This window comes from Bacillus rossius, chromosome 10, assembly GCF_032445375.1.
Source record: "Bacillus rossius redtenbacheri isolate Brsri chromosome 10, Brsri_v3, whole genome shotgun sequence".
NCBI classification, from domain to species: Eukaryota; Metazoa; Arthropoda; class Insecta; order Phasmatodea; family Bacillidae; genus Bacillus; species Bacillus rossius.
In genome coordinates, this window is record NC_086337.1 from 19,845,510 (window position 1) to 19,864,429 (window position 18,920).

Sequence of the window (18,920 nt, forward strand, 5' to 3'; positions counted from 1 at the left end):
AAAAACTTGGCGGTAACTGAATATGCAGAAGGCATAGAAAAGCCGGTGATACACTATGACAAATGTTTAAATTTGTATGGCGACTATGTAGAAAAATAGCTGTGTTCTAAAATATGTTTTGTTTCATTATCTTAAATAAAAATATCTCGAGAAACAAATTATATTTACCTTTAGAATGACCCTCCTAATTTAGGTTGTATAAACCTAGAAATCCCTAGAGTTTATGAGTAAAGTATGTAGCAATATTTCCCCATATTTATTTATGTAAAATTAGCTGTAAAAATTAGTAAAAAATAATTAAATTAAAGTATAACATTGTTAAAACTATTAATACAGACCATGAGGCTAAAGGTTCTAAATATTTAACGTTTAAGAACTGAACTTTTTTATTGTTATAGATTCCTTAAAATAATTCCATACATAAATATAGGCCTATACACACATAGCCCAATGAGCGACAGACTGACTCACTTACTCATCTATACTAATTATAAACCACTTATAGACGGACTAGGAATTATAAATTTTGAATGCAGATAGCTCTCGGCCCGTAACCGACGGGAAAATTCCATAATGATGTCTTTTTCAACTATAAAACTCCGAAAAAAAGTAAACTTTATCAAAAATCTACCAAGTCAGGCTATAGTGGTATTGTTATACATAGAAGAATCGTCATGGTAACACCGTCGTCAGAGATTATAGGACATTATTTAAAGTATAGGCCTATAGTTTTCGCAACACCTTTTTTTCACGCTTGTTTTCACGATCGGACCAATGTTTGTTTATTTGTAAGCCATAGCCATAGACTACGCCAACACGTGAACATAGAAAAATCGACGGTTTAATATGTGACCGATGGTTTAAATTCGGTTTCAAAAAAGTTTATTTTGCGGTAGATTAGTGACAAACTATTATTCTATGAACTAATCTGCCATTTAATTAATGAATGGATAACAGCAAGTGGATATTTTGCAATTGTATGTTGCAAATAAGAACACAGACTGCTTATCACAAACACATTCGAAAAATAAAGTTAATTTGAGTTTTTGATATGTAACAGCTTAGGTCTCGGTATACGTAAGGGCGCGAACCATAGTTCGTAGAGACAAAGGAAAACTATAGTAGTAAGTGTTTAGAGAATCATAGTAGATCTGGCAGTATTTAAAAAAAATTCAATGACAATAATCAGGTCTAAAGCCTGTGTTTAGTATTTTTTAAGTCTTTTTCGTTTTTATCGTTTTTATAGTTTAACCTTTCGCTCTGCAAATAGAATTATTTAATAGTCGACGTAGCTGCTCCGGTAGCAAATTCTAGTGGCAGATACGGAAACTAATTGTGTTATTCAAGTCCAGAAATTTAGTTGAAAACACAATTTTCGTATACATTTATCACGCTCGGCGTTACTTTAAAGAATTATGCGTTACATTTCGTGTCGGAGTTCCGTATTGCAAGTGAATTTGCAACATTAGAACACACGAATTTGCTTATTACCGAGGTTCAGATATCACACATCTCTAGAGAGCACTGAAAGACTTTTTATTATAATATTGTGGCTTACTTAGTCAATAAACAACACATTATTGAGAATTCCGTGAGGATAACAAATTATCCATTAGAATTCATAAAATAGATTTATAATGGTTCATAGACAATTCCTCACGTCCGTGGGCATGTTTTAAAAGTGTAATGGTTGAGTAGCGAGGAAAAAAATTATATTTATATTTCGGTGGAAAAAAACCCTTAAGGCTACTTTATTATCTTTTAAAATATAACGAATGAATATTTTTTTTAAAAACGCTCTGATAAATTTTGTTTCGTCATAGGTATATTTCGTAAGTGTTGGCACCACCAGGCGGAGACACACCTCGTCAGGACGCTGCCTGCCACTCGATATTCATCGCGGGCGAGATAGCGTATCAGCGCAGTTGCGCTCTCAATTCCCTTCCTCTAATCGGCGGGGGCTATCACGAGGCCTGTGTGGGGGGGGGAGGAGGGGGAGAGGGCACAAAGGCGCGGGGGCTGAGCCCTGCTTCCCCCCCTGTGGGGGGGGGGGGAGGGAGAGAGCACTGGTATCAGCTGATGTGATCGCCAGTGGCGCAAGGCGATGGCAAGTACGCCGTGGTCCGCGCTTCGCCGGACAGTCGCACGCTACAACGAGCTGCATCTGCCCACTTCATCGAGCACAATCCCCCGACGACGACACGTGCCCGACACTCGCCGCTCTATGATCCGGCATCCCTCGGTTCGGCACGTCCGGTGATCCCAGACCGCTCGCCCTTTTAATTTCATTTTATTTTTCCCACGTGTGGAATAGGCCGTTTGTCGACCTCCGCTACGGCTGCACGAAACATTAGTGTCCATTAACAGGGGGCAACTGCATTACGTCACCGAAGAGTAACTGCAGTATTCACCACCGAGAAGTTTTTCATTATTGATGTTTCATCACTTACGAGCCAGTTGATGTTACGTCATTTTCGACATTTGACCCCACATACGGCGATACGTCGTAGAGCAACCTTTTCTCAATGGCCAACGGAAATATCGAGAGTAGAGTTCCGCCGTATATTTGACGAGAAGCAACACTAGTTCAAAGAAGCTATACTTCAGTAAAGGCGGGTTTGGTCAGTGTATCGACAGTAGGCGAAAAGCGTCGTCAACCAATAATTATAGAACAAATAAATGGTTCCCCGCTCTCAGCGCCTCCGATCACAAAGAGTTGCATTTGTCTATAATCGTTGTTTATCGCTAGTAAAACTGGCGAGAGGGCTCGAAGCACAGGGGTCGGTGTGGTGCAGCGGGATACAGGGGTATGGGAGGCTGTTCACCAATACAGTCGGAGAATGCAGGTAATGTGTGTTGGAGCGTGCGTCCAGTTTCGCTGTGTCATTTGCACCGGTAGTTGTAGACCAGTCGGTCACACTCGTACAATAACAAGAGCTGCAGTTGGTTTGAATGAGGCCTAGCACCATTATGTAACACACCCAACACCTACACCCCGGGAGGCCATCCCTTTTGAAACTTTCAGGAATATTTGTTTTTGTTGTATGTTTAGACTTAAGTACATACATTCCGGGTGCATCTTCAACAACTTCATCATAATCCAGATGTTCGGTTACTATTTCTTCACCTGTTCGAAGACCACTGTCTGAAGCAACTTCTTGTTGCGATTCAGACGCGTTTCCATCAAATGTTGGTCTTCGAGAGTCAGAGAGTCAGAAAGTCAGAGAGTCGTTGCCAGCGCTCTTCTAGACTGTCACATGAGAGACGTCCAGTCTTCAGTGTCACGAAGACACATTAGAGACAGTCGATTTGAACGTTCTTAGGCAGTCTGATTATTTAGACGTCCACTTAGTTACGTACGTCAAGAGAGTGAGGTCTTCCCAGAATCGATTCCCTTGATAATCTAGATCGATCGCTAGCCCATATCTTGGAACGCCATTACTCGACAGATTCAGATCTAGGTTTGAAGCTTACCTCTCTCAATTTATGACAATCCGTGTTTTTTCATTACTATCTGACTCCTGTGAACGCTTTTACCGCATTCGAATTGCGTGCCTACCCATTCCTAAGCGCTAAAAAAAAAAAAAAAAAAAAAAAAAAAAAAAAAAAAAAAACAGTTTTAAAAGAAAGACTTCACATCAAGTGCACAAAAAAGACTAAAATAATTATAAACTGGCATTACCTGAAGAAAACAAATCTTAAAAACCCTACTAAAAATGAAAAATAGTGTTGAAATGGAGTAAAGTTCCGTAATAAAACCTACCTAATTTGCGAATATGCAGACAAACTATTTACGTGATAATATTTATTTACAGACTTAAAAATTAGATGAAACCTTTATTATATATTACCAACTAAAGTAATATCACTTTTTTTTTAAGTCGGCGCCGAAGTCCACTGTATAAAATTATGTATATATGTGTCCACTGTATAGATTTATGAAGGCAGTAAAGATTCAACCATTAGAATTTAAACTTATATAATTTTGAAATTTCCAGTGTTTGGTAGAAATTGAGTTGACATATATAGTACTTTACTGTGGCATAATAAACAACCAATTCCATATTTAAGCATTGTTTTAAAATATTAAAAACATAAATATGTTTCAAATTAAACTAACATTTTGAAGGTTGTAACTGTTTTAATGCTGTATTTAATATTTTGACTTATTAAATTAAATTTTTTATTCATAAACTTCCTCAATCGCCAGTCATTCGTGTAATTATAAGGCTTATAATGTGTTAAATTATTTGTATTAAATTCAAGTGACAATAACATGCACTTAGTTACATTATGCCTAACCCTAAAGCATTCCGGATTATATCAGTATAGGTACAAGGGTAGCATTTGTCAGAAGCTGTTAATGAAAATTTTCCAACACCTGGTAGTGGTCATGTTTTTTTTATGAAATAATTGTTAAAACTGCTGAAAATTAATGTAATTTCAACCCCGAACAAATTTTAATTGGGGCACTTTTAATAATAATTTTATAACTGATTCAGAGTAAATTTCAGTTTTACGTTTACTGAGTAGTTTCCATTTATTTTAAGCTCGTAATTCATACAGATCGAATAATTTTTTTAAATATGCAAGCATATTTAAATTTTATCTATATATATGTATATGCATATTTCCCTCACGCTCCATTACCACACGCGGATGGCACGTGAAAGCTGAGCCGGCTGTGACAGGCGCACGGCTGAGTGAGGAGTGTGCCTCGCTGCCCGGTCGACCGCTCGCAGCGCCGCCGAGCGGAGCGGCCGTCGCGCGAACTACGCCCCTCCCCCCTGACCTACCTCCTCGCTGCGCGACTCCATCAGGCCAGAGCCCACACACTCCCCCTGACGAGAGCAACTGCACCGGTGAAAATTTACCGTCATCGTAAATTTTGCTGGTACGAAGTTCACTTACCTTGAGCACGAATCCACAAGAATTATGTACAAAAAATTTGTTAAGACTACATTCAAGTATACTCTCATATCTTCCACGTGTGTGTTTGCCCTGTTTACACTGAAAAGCAGAAATCTAAAGTTGAAATACGGTGTAGTTTAAACGAAGATCAGGATCTCTGATATTATGAAGAAAATATAATAACTCGGATAGTTTATAAGAGTGACCACAAAATATCCGTGAATATACAGTAAAAAAAAATTGTAAATTTACAAAAAAATAATGAAAAACAGTTGCCAAGAAAAAATGCTGTATATAAGCTCTACAGAATATTTAAGAAGAGATTGCAAAGAAAATGATGCATTTCTACAAAGGTGTTTGTATGGTTTCTGTAACTTTTTGTAATTCTGGAACTCTTACCACGAAAAATGTTATTGTAATTCTGCCCACCTCTTGTTTGTAAGATCTGCCCACAAAGTTTTGTAATATTGCCAAAAATGGCTTGTAGTGGCACAATACGAGGTGTGATCAAAAATACGGTGAATGGATTTTTATAGCGGCAACTGCTGACGCTACATATACAGTGTCAAGTTTGAACAAGTTGTAACTTGTCTGTCGGCTTCCAGAGCCGGAAGAGTGAGGTCGTGTTCACTGTGTCTATCGCGCATCATGGATAGAGACCGGGAAATACCGTGGATTCGTAAGGCTGCTCAGGATAGAACTCAAAGTCATAGGTGTGCTGCTCAACACATGTTTGCTTTCCCCATTATGGATGATTTCTTAGAGATAACATTTTTAACCTGGTTAGTTGGCACTAACTGATTCGCTTAATTCTCTCCTAGCTGGGCATCGTTGTCTTGCGGTCGTATACGTGTCGAAATAACTGCGGTCCAATTATGAACACAGTGCGAGAGTGTTGAAGGTTTTCGTTCTAACCTGAGACTAAATGAATGCGCGAAATTTCCGTATATCTTATAATGGATTTCGAACAACGCGCTAAACATGTTTGCTAAACTAGACCAGGAAAAATGGTCGTGCTAAAAGGAAAACGTTTTGACATCATTTCCGACATCGAGAGGGCCAAGAGGAGCAGCCAAAGGCCTTCCAGAAATTCTTCCAGTCACGAAATCAACACTGGGATAAGTGTGCATCGTTAGTCAAGGTGAGTATATTGAAGGGGATTAGTTCAAATTTGATGAAAGGTAATTACTTTGTTCGCAATAAATTAATTCACCGTATTTTTTATTGCACCTCGTGCCTATATGAGTTACGAAGTCACGGCTCTATATTTAATTTATTATTTACCTCAACCCTTTACATTTGTTCGTTACATAACCACATAAGGAGAACTTTAATCACACAATCCAGACAATATGCAAGGTGAGTCTTAATTTGATCGGCAAACTTCGGCTGCATGTTAATCTCGACAAAATAATTTGCAAACCTGTACGACTTATGGTCTATGGAGTTTTCCAAGGTTTATCAAGTGTTTAAGATAGAACACTTAGCATCTGAATAATGTTGTTAGTGAATGAATCTGTACAACCACCGCGAATTTAATCTCTGTAGCAATATTATTTCATTGAAACAGTTGGGGGTAACACATTATTTTCCACATACATTTCAGTAACCACTAGGATAGAGACTCCACAGTCGTCCGTACACACAAGGAAAGTCACTCCTTACTGGCTGCTGACTAGTGAGACGACACCTCATTGGCTGAGCGTTACTCTTTGGTACGAGGTTCTCCAGATGAACAGAGAGCCAACAACGGAAGTATCACAAAGGAAAAAGTATTTTTATTTTAGCCGATCACGAAATGAGTCCGCGAATTTTTCAGGTCTCTACAAATATGCCTCTAAGAATAAAATTAATATTTTGTGACCGGAAAAATTAGCGGATTTATTTCACGACAGACCAAAATTAAAAACACATTGACATTTAAGTGGTTTTTCGCTTTTGGCTCACTGTTTACCTGGAGGACTTTAGGACAGTGACAAAACCTCAACCAAAGAAGTATCCAATTACAGACAACCAAGTCAAGACTGCACACAAGTCAGCAAACAACGAACTGTTGTTATTTGCCCGAGTGTACAGAGGACTGTGTAGTCTACCCTGAAGGTCATTGAACCGGCGAATTTTTCCAGTCACTACTAATATCTCCCTATGTCAACACAAAATGTTTTATAGGGTCCATACTAACAAAATCATTTTTAAAGAATCAAAAAAAAAAAAAATAACGATGTGTAGCCCAAAGAAAATCAAAACATGGAAACAATAGTCGGCTACAGCGAGGCAGGCTTTATTCCGAGAGCTTTGTGGTGATGGGTTGTTCCACAGCGGTGGTCGTTTCTTACGTCACTGGCCGGAAGACGCTGGCTTGTTCGTCTCGGCTGCCAGAAGTAGCCCCCAATGCTCGGTCTCGACCATTCGCTGTTCGGGTCGCACACCTCCCCAGGGCCGTAGCCAGGAGAGCGGTGAAGGACGGGGTCCAGTATAACCATTGTATATTTTTTTTCTTTATGATTTAATTTAAAAAGAAAAATTATCATCGCACTTAAAACACAGGTATTTGTAGACTTTCAGAACTATCCCATTTGCAAATATAAATTTAAATAATAATTTTTCCTGACAAAAAAAATAACATTTTGGATTTTATTTAGTCATTGTTTTCAATACTTCGATCATAAAGCATTTTTTTTAAAAATAATTTTGCATGAAATACGTGCTTACAGTAACACGTACCTACTTGGAAACACAATAATTCCTCCGGTTTCTGTGTTTAATGGGGAAGAAATACATTTTTGTAGCCTTCTAAGGATTACAATGATCCTTTCAAATTAATCTCTCTTTAAGTTGATGTAGCTAAGTTGATATAATTTTCTTGCAGTCAGACTTCGCGTGTGTGTGTTTATATTTATATATATATATATATATATATATATTTAAAACTGTACTCTCATAGCCAAGCCTGCGCGGGCCCCAGTAAAACAGCGCCACCATTACCGGTGTGAAAAGAAAACATCCCTCGCCGAGCAGTCGGGGTGAATCCGTCTTCGCCTCTCCTGAGCGAGGAGGACGAGGGGGGGGGGGGCGGGTGTTGGAAAGGCGGTTATTTACATAGAAGTCTTTAAATCTCTCTTAAAACAAGCTCTAATGGCGTCGCGGTGGGAGCTGAGCCCCCGGCGAGGGGGGAAAGGGGTGGGGGGGACTGGAGCTGGGAAGAAGCGTGTGTGTTCTGTTGAGAGGGTGAGCCACGCCAAGAACAAATCGTCTTCCTTTACTTCTCTCTCCGTCCGCGTCTCTCTCTGACTCGCTGTTGGCAGTAGTCGGTGCGAAGTGTGGCATCCGGAAAACATACGCCGCGATGTTTACCAAGTAGCTGGCTTGTGGTACTCGATCAAGGTTATTTTTATAACGAGTAACCAATGACCGCAAATCTGCAGGATTATTGGCAAGGGAACCCACGTGACCCGGAGTTTTTTGTGCGTGGGTCTGTATGTGTACGGTGCTTGTATGTTGTACACTGCCCATAATTGGCCTATAGGCATGCAATAAGAAAGAAGCTATATTATATTCAGAAATGTATTCCGTGAGACATTGTTTTGACAAAATTATTTTCGCAATCACGCTTTCCCAAGCGCAAGCGGGTTCCCTCAGTGAGAGCACCCCCCCCCCCCTTTTTTTTTTCCAACACCCTGATATACACCCATCCGATGAACCATCAAAAAAAAAAAAATTAAATACTAAATACCGGAAAATTCTAAACATTTTGTAAGAATATTTGGTGTTATTGTTACCTGGGGCTGAATCATTTATGCTATTAACGTTTCGTTTATTTTAATTACGTAGTTTTAGTTGTCATTTTTGTGAATTGTTTTTTCTATTATTTTTTTATATTTGCTTAAATAGTGGTAAAAAAAATATTTTTTCAAAAGTCAAATATTTTGGAGCTGAAAATGCATTGAATGAAAATAATTAAATACGTTGATTGATAATTTATTCCTAACAATAACACTGTAATCGCACCTATTGTCAATAATTGTCAAATAGCATGATTTGTTTGGTACAACACAATCCACAGGAATATTTAAAATAAAAGCTGCTATGTGTTTCTGAAATAAAAAAACCCATGATAATATTTATTCAAAGCCACTGAATTAATAAAAAATCCGACAAAGAAAGTTTTTTTAATTTTATTAAACTTTGAACTAATTTCAGTCATTACGATTAAATAAAACAGCCATTATTAAGAAATTTCGTGTTTGTTGTTAATAATATTCAATAGCAGGTTACTGTAAAGCTCGCACTATTTTCACGACAAAAGGATGCTTTTTTTTTTCTTTCGAAAATACGGTTTCCATGCATTATTTTAAACATTCTTATAATTAAATAATGAAAAATGCGCGGAATCATTTCGCGATTGGCTAAAATGCAAATACATATACCTTTGGTCTGCTTTTCCTATTGGCTCACTGTTTACCTGGAGGGCTCTGGGCCAATGAGAAACCCTCAACCAAAGAAGTATCCAGTTACAGACAACCCAGTTGAGACTGCTCACGAGTCAAACTGGCGTTACTAGCCCGAGTGTACAGAGGACTGTGTAGTCTACCCTGAAGTTCATTGAATCCTACCCCTACTGATAAGTAGAGACCGGAAAAATTCGCACATTCGATGACCTCTAGGATAGACTCCACAACCCCCTACATACTCAGGCAAATGCCACCTGCTCATTGGCTATTGACTCGTGACACCTGTCGATTGGGACGCTTGCGATTCGATACTTTTTTGGTTGAAGGTTTTCCATTGGCTCAAAGTCCTTCAGATAAACTGTAAGCCAATCACAGAAGCAATATATAGGTACAGTTGCTTGGATTCTAGCATATCGTGAAATGAATCCGTGAATTTTTCCGGTCTCTACTGATAAGTAAGAAGAGGCCCCAAAATTCGCGTTATAGTCTGGAACCAGGATGAACTCCAAACACTCGTACACAATTAAGTTGTTGTCTATTGTCCATGGCCTTCTGCCGCATTTTATCTTCCGGCCTTATTGCAAATGATTGGGCCATTTCATATTATATTGGTAGGGGCGTGTATTTGTCGTGAATTGATATGTTGGCTCACTAGACTGCAACAAGGTATAACCGCGCTAGCGATTGTCGCCTTGTGATTGGCGGCCGTCTGCAAGAGAAGCCATTTTCCTATTTGGCCTGGCGTTTGCTTCCGCACTGGATGCATATGATTGGTGTGCTGACATTAGACAACATAAACCCAGCCAACCACGAAACACAGACAATATTACGCAATTTTAACACACAGCTGATCTGGAAATCTTTTCGCGAAAATTACAGGGCCCACCTATACGCAATGATGCACCATTAATTCAAAAAAATTATTTGTAGAAGTTCCACGTAAGAAAGTGGCTGTAAAGTTAACCTTTAAAAATGTATATATTTTAATGCATTAAGCTGTAGATAGAACTACGCTTACTCCTTGGATTCATTTCACCCCAGGCTAAACTCAACTTGACTATACATAATCAAGCCATGTATGTGTGATAATTGGTTGATACAAAGTCACATATTTTGAAAGGTTACACGTGATTAAGTATGGCAATGGGTAGGGATGGGAAAAATCCGAAGTTTCGGGTCCTCTAGGATGGACTCTATTATACTGTACACACTCGGGAAAATGCAACCTGCTCGTCGGCTCCCGCCTTTGTGAGACTTGTAATCTGGGTTGCCATTCGTGTGATACTTCTCTCTTCCAGGGTTTCACATTGCCATAGTCCTTCTGATAAGCTGTGGTCCCATCGAAGAAGCAAGAAACGGGTAAACGGGTTCGGTTTCTAGCTTATCTCGAAATGTATCCGCGTATTTTTCCGGTCTCTAACTACGGGTCGCCAAGGGCTTGTCAAGACTTCAAGAGCGCTGTATAGTCCAGTGATCAAAGTGGAGCAGATGCGTATGCTAACCAATGAACCCGTGAAACAATATTAGCTCTAGCTGTGACTACTGTGACTACAGTTACGTAAAGCTAAAACGTGGCCAGCTACACGCCGGGAAATAGGATCGCAAGGCCAGTGTAGGCGGACAATTGATTACTACAGCCCGCTCTTCTCTTATCGGGTTTGGGCGTGTCTTCTCGACGAGACGACTTGAGAAGGAGGTTGGGTGGCAGGTGGGGTGTAAGAAGGAAAAATGTTCAAATTACTGCTTACAGTTTCCGGTTAAAAAGAAAAAGAGCGTGCAAGTTAGTACACGTGATATAAGTGAAACTTCGACTCGTAAGTACATATGTCGTAAGGGGTGAAATCGCAGAGAGAGAGAGAGAGAGAGAGCGAGCGCAAGAGAGGGGGGAAGAAGACAATTTCCTGAAAATAACACAGTTCAGGTTTTCTTGACTTTCATTTATTTTTCAATTACTTAAGAATCCTTATGTATTTTTTTGTATTTATTAAAAATTCGATTAAAATAAAAATATTTTAATAAACATGAATTAACAAAATTATTACTCACTTCAAAGTAACTGCTCAGTATATCAATTATATATCAATATTGTTACGATTTACCGCGGGTTCGTAAAGGATAGCCCAATTAAAGATTTTTATCACACACACAGTTTTATTTATTACCACTATTTGTCACTTACAAATAATCTTCTAAATTGGCAAATAATTAATTACACTTAAAGAAATGTCAATTCCCCAGTCACTCGTTTCACACACCTCGCTGGGCCGCACCTCTGGCGCAACTCTCGCCGCCGCACCCCTCGTGGGTCTCCGCCGCGGGACTCCGTCGCCGCACTCCGCCGCCGCCGACACTTGCCTTCGCCGAGATCCCACTCGACGCCTCGCTCGGAACTTCACTCGGGACTCTGCCGCACCCGCGGCACTATCGCCCGGAAACTCCCGACTCCACTGAACTCACTCACTCCCTGCCCTGGAACCTTCGTCCAAGGACTTCGCCACTCTGCCGCACCCGCGGCACTATCGCCCGGAAACTCCGCCGCGGGAGAACTCCCGACTGAACACTCCGAACTGACTCTCTACTCAGACTGACTCACTCCTGACGTCCTCGGACCTATATATAGAGACCGGAAAAATTCGCGGTTTCGATAGCTTTCAGGATAGACTGCACATTCTCCTGTACACTTGGGCAAATAACACAAGTTCATTGGCTGCCGACTTGTGAGTCGTCTCAGCAGGTTTGTCTGTGATTCGATCCTTCTTTGGTTGAGGGTTTATAACTGGTAGAGATTCGTCAAGATGAACAGGAAGCCAATAGCAAAATCAACTAAAATGTATATGTGTTTGAATTCTAGCCTATCGCCGAATGAATCCGCGAATTTTTCCGGTCTCTACCTATATATAGGCCCCAGCGAAATTCCAGAACTCACGAGAGCGGCCGGGGCCAGTCGCGTCACTCCGAGCCGTCCCGACGGCAGAAATCTCTCGAAAACACGTGACGGCGGCTCGCGCAACTCCCAGCTGTCCGGTGTCAGTTACGTTTCAAAGGCAGGGCGCCGCGCGGGGAGTTGGAGCGAAGGAGGGGGAAAAGCGACAATACTTGTTATCTTCCAGGCGCGCGCGATGCATATCATATTTTGACAGTCGCCAGCCAGCTCTGCACCTGCACGTGTCCCGGCCAATGTCACGTTCGTAACAATATAATATATTATTGATAAATCAATAATAATTAATTAAAAATTATTATTACGCACTGTTGAAATACTCACACAATGAAGATAAACTATGCGTGTTACTGTTTCCTAAAACAATTCTGCCATTTGGTTCAAGCCAAATATCTGAATCTGAATGAAATATGTAATTCATAACAGGCAGCGCTATCTATTCCGGAAATAGAGGGACTGTCTCAGCAGTGCTCTCTACGCTGCTGGTTGAACAAGGAGGAACGCGAGCGTGTGGTATCAAATATAAAATTTAAGGCATTCACAGCTGACTGTATAGGTTACCTATATCTATTTTCTGAAACAAGCGCATGCGCACAATCTCTATCTTATTATTTCCTTTATCTATCTCTCTCGGTTCGATTTTTTTGGGTGAGGGACGAATCATAACAGTAAGAGGAGAACGAAAACTTGCTCAGCAACGTTCATAGAACAGTATTCTCTTTATCTATATTTGGCCAAGTACCTATTCTCTGTCATTTTTATGCCAGAAACGTTTCACAACAGTGTTTCACGAAAACGTTGCATTTAAATACGGCCTTGAAATTTTACTCTCAGTGCGCTCAAAGAAGTTTCACTTCAAAATATTGTAATTCTAGCAAAGAAGAAGGTTAAAATATCACGCCGTTACGTCGTCCTTTTGAACTTGCTGGAGACGGTCTGCCGAGGAGCTCGATGGTAACACCAGCACGGGACGATAGTTCTTTGATTAATGAGGCAAACGAAAGAGTATGTACTTAATATTAGAACAAAGAATAAAGAACAGAAAAAAAATCTCAAATTCATTTCGCAACAAGCTAAAATTCAAATACGTATATCACAAAGTTTACCTGGAGCACTCTGAGCTATTGATGACTAGAGACCTGCAAAATTCGCGGTTTCGATGGCCTTTATGATAGACTGCACATTCTCCTGTACACTGGGCAAATAACGCAAGTTCATTGGTTGTTGACTTGTAAGTCGTCTCAGCTGGTTTGTCTGTGATTCGATCCTTCTTTGCTTGAGGGTTTACAATTGGTTGAGATTCGGAAAGATGAACAGTAAGCCAATAGCAAAATCATCTAAGAGGTAAATGTGTTTGAATTCTAGCCTATCACCGAATGAATCCGCGAATTTTGCAGGTCTCTATTGATGACAAACCATCAACCAAAGTAATCTCGAATCACAGGTATCACAGCCATCTCGCAAGACAGCAGCCAATGAACAGGTGGCATTGCCTCAATTATGCACAGGACTGTGGAGTCTGTTCCAGAGGTCATTGAACCCGCGAGTTTTCCCAACCCCTAGCAATGAGTATTCTCGTTAATGGCTAGAACCAAACTGCAGATACTGAAGCTACTTTAGCGTTATGACTGCCAGGGTCAGAGTTCATCCGTCCATTGGATCGTGTTGCATATGATTCTTTTACGCTAGTTTCATTTCGACCTATGGTTGTCCAGGATGTGCCAAAACAATTTTGCGCCAATTATCCAAACAAAGCAGATTCATTATGATACACGTGTCAAGTCTTCTTTGCTACCGGACGAAAACGAATACGAAACATACTTGTGCCCATAATTAGAGACCAGGAATTTTCACGGTTTATCTCGTGATGTGTTAAAATTACACATTATGCAAAAATACAATGGAGGACTCTGTGACAGTCAAAACCTAACCAAAGAAGTAACGAATTAATAGCAACTCAGCTGAAATATCTCTCGAGTTAGAGGCCAATGAACAGGCATAATTTTTTTTATTGTTTATGTTATAGATATAGAACATAAAAACCAAACCATGATTATACTTTTTTTTCCTTTCAATAAATATTGTGTTTTTTTTTTCAATTGCACAGACGCGACAATCGGAGACAGCAAGGTAAAGGTATTTTTCACCTAAATATCTTAACACTCACTAGACTTGTAATAAATAGGTATCGAAAAAATTCGCGGTTTTATAGACCTCTAGGATAAACACTACAATTCTTTACACACTCGGGAAAATGACACCTGTTCACTAGCTGCTGACTCGTGAGATGTCTCAACTAGGTTTTCCGTAACTACGCACTTTCTTAGTTTAGGGTCTCCCATTGGCTAACATTTCCCCAGATAAACTGTGGGCCAATCGCAGAAGGAGGTTAGCCTATCGCGAAATGAATCCGTGAATTTTTCCGGTCTCTAGTAATAACTAATAAGGTATGCCTACGCCATTGGTTTCAGGTTTATGATTTCCAGCTATCTTCCAATAAGCCATTGCTTATATGGAAGTTAGGTGTAGAGAATTCACGGATTAATTTTGCATTATACTAGAATCCAAATATCCATTGCTTCTGTGATTGGCTCACAGTTTATCTCAAGGAACTCTGAACCGCTGGAAAACATTCAAACATTGAAGTATCGAATCTCAAGTATCCCAGCTGACAGGTCTCACAAGTCAGCAGCCAATGAGCAGGTGGAATTTGCGCGAGTGTGCATGGGATTGTGGAGTCTATCCTAGTGGTCATTGAAATCGCGAATTTTTCCTGTCCGTATTGATAAGTCTACTGATCAATACTTTAAACTCTCCGCGTTTGTAAAATACACATTTAGGTTAATGTATAGGTGTGGAGAGCCACGAAGGTTTTTTTTTTTTTTTTTTTTTTTTTTACGTAGGTAACTTATTGAATTTTCATGAAGCTTAACGTACGGTGGTGATATTATGATGATAATGAAGTCCAATGCCTATTATGCAGGGGGAATTAAAACTACGTAGTTATACTGCAGTGCAGTCCTCAAACAGGCGGCGGCAGTCGGTTAGAAGGCGGGTGGGGGGAGTGTTCTATCGATCGCACTTCTCTCACACTAGAAAAGGGGGTGGGGAGGAGGGAATTTTCGTCGGTGGGAAAATCAGTTGCCCCGGTTTTTTTTTTTTAATCAAAAGCGCTTCGCACGTGACGCAGGTGGGGTGGACGAGGGGAGGGGAGGGGGAAGGGTTTTGCTATCGGTTTTGCACATCGCCGCTCCCGTGCTTTCAGGAGCCAGTCGGCGCGCCGGTCCTTTTGACTGCGCTGAGCCCCGCGCAAAGGCCTTCGGTTTATCTCGTCACGGCGCGGTGTGCAAGAAACCTCTTTTTGATTTCATTCAGTTTTTTTTACATACGCCATTTCAGTTTTGCACTGTTTGTCATGGAAAAAAATTCCGGAAATAAAAAAAATTTAGAAAAATATGAAGATGAAATATTTACAGATAACTAGGGACCGGAAAAATTCGCGGATTCAATTACCTTTAGGATAGCCTCCATTATCCCCCGCACTTCTCAAGTAAACACGCGTGTTAATTGGTTACTAATTTGTGAGTCGTCTCCACTGGGTAGCTTGTGATTCGACGCTTCTTTGGTCGATAGTCTCTCATTGGCCCAGAGAGCTCCAGTTAAACCGCGATCCAATAGCACAACAAGCAGAATTATATACATGTTTGAATTTCAGCCTATCACGATATGAATCCGCGAATTTTCCGGTTTCTACAGATAACAAGACTGAATCAGCTGATATCGGACAAACAGAACCAACAATAAAACTAAACAAGTATTATGGACAAAACAACGACAGCACGGGCGAAAAATGTTCTACATATAAATATCATACATCGCGAGAATTCCGTTAAAGGAACTTAGTCATGAAAAATAACATAACAACACAGATGAACACAGTGGGCTAACAACGACGAGACAGATTAAATGCAGGCAACGCAGCAAACATATGAGCACAACGATCAAGATAAACACGTACTATGGTCAACACAACGACGATAGCGCTGACGAACACAGAATGTCTCCAGTGACAAAAGTTGTGAAGTTTTGGGAAATTACATCTGTTCCCGTCATCAGGCACAAACAGACCTCTCTTTGCATCGGCTAGCGTCCAAAGACACTGCCTTGATTAACTGATTGTTTAACTGCAAGCAAAAAAAATATTTTAGAAGTTGCGTATGGATAGCGACTGGAAAAATTCCTAATGATGACGAATAATGGAAAAAATTAACTATTTCTAAGGCATCGTTACATTCTGATAATTTTTTCGCATTTATTATTCCTCATCGCTAGAGACCTGTAAAATTCGCGGATTCATTTCGTGATAGGATAGAGTCCAAGTACTTTTGACATTATTTTGCTTCAGTGATTGGGCCACAGTTTATCTGAAGGACTCTGGGCCAATGAAAAATCTTTAATAGAAGAATTAGCGAATCACGATCATTCCAGTCAACAGGTGTTACGAGTCGGTAACCAATCAGCAGATGTAATTTGCACGAGTGCATAGAGGATCATGGAGTCTATCCTTTAGGGATTTGAAATCGCGAATTTTACAGGTCTCTACTTCATCGCATTTAACCCAGCCAATGATGAAACACATACAAAAGAGCCATGTATTTCTCACGAAAAATTTTCCAGGCTAGCTGTGTGTTAAATTTTTGTAGCATTGTCTGTGTTCCGTGATAAGCTGAATTTATTTCAGGTGCATGTCTACTGTCAACCAGTGCGAAGGCAAACGCGTCCTGACTGGCCCGGCCAAATAAGGAAATGGCTTCTCTTGTTGCAGACGGCCGCCAATCACGAGGGAACAATCGTTATCGCAGGCATATATTATTGCAGTCTAATGAGCGATCTATTTTTTTTTTTGAGAATAGTAATTTCACTAGGCAGACGGCAATAAAGGGACGATCGTGATTCGCCCCAAAATAACTGCATCATAAAAACAATATATCTTCCGACCAAAAAAGTGTAAGACGAAGTGTTGCAGGCTATATAGGTGCAAAACATTTTTTTTTTACAATAAATCATTATCTTTATATAAATGAGCTTTTGTTTTGATTTGGGGGTGGGAGTTACTAATATTAAAAAGTTTTAAACTTTTTTTTAGTGATTAACTATTTTTATGTACTTATTTGTCGTTTTGATCAGCATTTGTAACTACTCATAGCGCTGCTAGGAAAATAAAAATATATTAAAACTCACGGGCATGAACTTCTAACACATCCGAAACCACAAGATCTCAAGGAATAATTACCAACTCACATTACGGTTCTTTACATTTCTTTGTGATGCAGACCGTTTAGTGTTGTCCGTATGGGCAGTAGGCGCTCAATCGTCACGTTTATATGGCGAAGGTTGTGTTCAAGTTGCCTGGTGTACACTTTAATCCTGGAGGTCCTCGTTCATCATGCAGCAAACCCCTATCTCTCGTTATTTTTTCGGTTATGAGGAATTTCTATAGATGTTGATTCATCCCAAAGAAAAAATATGTATATATCGTGCACAAAAAGCTGCAAAGGCACTGGTCTCTCGGTCTCGTTTTTGGAATCGATATTTTGAAAACAGCTTATTTATCATCTAGCTGAATACACGCGCTCTCTAATACAGCTGCTGCATTTTTAATTGGCCCAGTCAAGTTCGTAACGATCAAAGTTTAAATGAAAGACAGAGGTTCTTAGAATAGGGAACGGAAATATCCACAGTTCTACGTATACTCGGGAAAATGTAGCAGCTTGTGAATCGATACGGCTGTGTTCTAGCCAATTGCGCTCCGGATGCAATGTAAGCCAATAGCAGAAGCAGCACTAAGTATTAGCTATTTGAATTTTAGCCTATAGCGGAAATGTATGTCTAGTTCTAAATGCGCAGCGAGAGCTCCGATATGCACAACCTCCCCGCGCGGCGGTCCGCGGGCGAGTGACGGCGGGATTGCGGCGTCGCGCCCGGCGGCAGCTTGCGCCGGCTCCCGCGTGGCGGCGCCACCAGCGCGGTCGCCCGGCGCGCGGGGAGGGGATGGGAGTAGGGGGAGAGCGGAGGGGTGGGCCAGCGGGACTGCCGGCTGCCGGCGGAGCCAGGGGTAACTCTCCAGTTGCGACGCGGCGCTCTTGCGTGGCGGTACTGGCTGAAGCAGTCGGCAGCGGGGAGTCCGCCACGAGTGTTGCATGCTGTCCCCCCCCCCCCCTGCTAGGACGCGGGGCCTGTTCAGTCCCCGAGTTACAGTGTCCATCGAGTGATCGGCGCGTTCGGGCGTCAAGTGTCCACGAGTGCGCGTTGTTTACTTGCCACTTCCGGAGTGTGATGTGAGCTCCCTGTCCGATGGGTTCCCGCAGTAGTAGCGAAGTTGTGAATGTTTTAAAAATTATAGGTGCGACATATTTTTAAATCCCTCTAACGTTTTTTTTTCTTTTTTAAATTGGTATCTCAAGGGGGATTGGAGTGATTTCGAATATTATTTCATCTGGGACGAGTCATCGTGAATTGAACCAGTTATCCCACACATTTTTTTACCCACCAATGCATTCATCATCCAATGATACGTCTATGTAAGGCGGTTCTTTCTAAAGGTAGGTGGTAGTGTA

General features: G+C 40.7%; 1 protein-coding gene across 1 annotated transcript in view; it reads left to right on the top strand.

Annotated features, from left to right (window-relative positions):
• The first annotated feature begins 18,442 nt into the window (after positions 1–18,442).
• The window catches only part of LOC134536304 (uncharacterized), a 765,325-nt gene continuing 764,847 nt past the window's right edge, over positions 18,443–18,920 (top strand). Inside the window, exon 1 of the mRNA XM_063376056.1 lies at positions 18,443–18,905. The gene's annotated coding sequence lies outside the window, so the exon portion shown is untranslated. The remainder of the gene's footprint in view (positions 18,906–18,920) is intronic.